Below are 987 nucleotides of genomic sequence, written 5' to 3'. Positions count from 1 at the left end.
AATCCGCCTGGTCCGGGTATCGAACCCGGGATCTCTCCATTACAAGTGGAGCGCTCTACCAACTGAGCTAACCAGGGGTTAGACGTCAGTAGAGCAAACGGGTTTTATCAGCCGCCACCAGTCTAACACCAACAAGGGTGAAGCTTGCAATTTTAAGGTCATGATTATAATGCAATTAAATGCAAAGGTGCAAGCAAGCTGGACAAGAATGACGAAAATAATCCCTGGAGAAGGGGAACAAGGGGGACAAAGGACAAACACAAATCTCCAAACACAGCTAGGTGACTAGTGCGCGACCGAAAAAATCCGCCTGGTCCGGGTATCGAACCCGAGATCTCTCCATTACAAGTGGAGCGCTCTACCAACTGAGCTAACCAGGGGTTAGACGTCAGTAGAGCAAACGGGTTTTATCAGCCGCCACCAGTCTAACACCAACAAGGGTGAAGCTTGCAATTTTAAGGTTATGATTATAATGCAATTAAATACAAAGGTGCAAGCGAGCTGGACAAGAATGACGAAAATAATCCCTGGAGAAGGGGAACAAGGGGGACAAAGGACAAACACAAATCTCCAAACACAGCTAGGTGACTGGTGCGCGACCGAAAAAATCCGCCTGGTCCGGGTATCGAACCCGGGATCTCTCCATTGCAAGTGGAGCGCTCTACCAACTGAGCTAACCAGGGGTTAGACGTCAGTAGAGCAAACGGGTTTTATCAGCCGCCACCAGTCTAACACCAACAAGGGAGAAGCTTGCAATTTTAAGGTTATGATTATAATGCAATTAAATACAAAGGTGCAAGCGAGCTGGACAAGAATGACGAAAATAATCCCTGGAGAAGGGGAACAAGAGGGACACAGGACAAACACAAATCTCCAAACACAGCTATGTGACTGGTGCGCGACCGAAAAAATCCGCCTGGTCCGGGTATCGAACCCGGGATCTCTCCATTACAAGTGGAGCGCTCTACCAACTGAGCTAACCAGGGG

The 987-nt window shown here is 48.5% G+C and overlaps 1 non-coding gene across 1 annotated transcript; it reads right to left on the bottom strand.

Moving 5' to 3' along the window:
• Positions 1–610: 610 nt before the first annotated feature.
• Trnaa-ugc lies at positions 611–683 on the bottom strand. The gene has a single exon. It is a non-coding gene; the product is annotated as a tRNA-Ala (tRNA).
• Between the last annotated feature and the right edge of the window lie 304 nt (positions 684–987).

Source organism: Ixodes scapularis, unplaced genomic scaffold (genome assembly GCF_016920785.2).
Source record: "Ixodes scapularis isolate PalLabHiFi unplaced genomic scaffold, ASM1692078v2 PGA_scaffold4__175_contigs__length_147842914, whole genome shotgun sequence".
NCBI lineage: Eukaryota > Metazoa > Arthropoda > Arachnida > Ixodida > Ixodidae > Ixodes > Ixodes scapularis.
The sequence above is the reverse complement of the archived record's forward strand: the minus strand, read 5'-3'. Positions and strand labels throughout refer to the sequence as shown.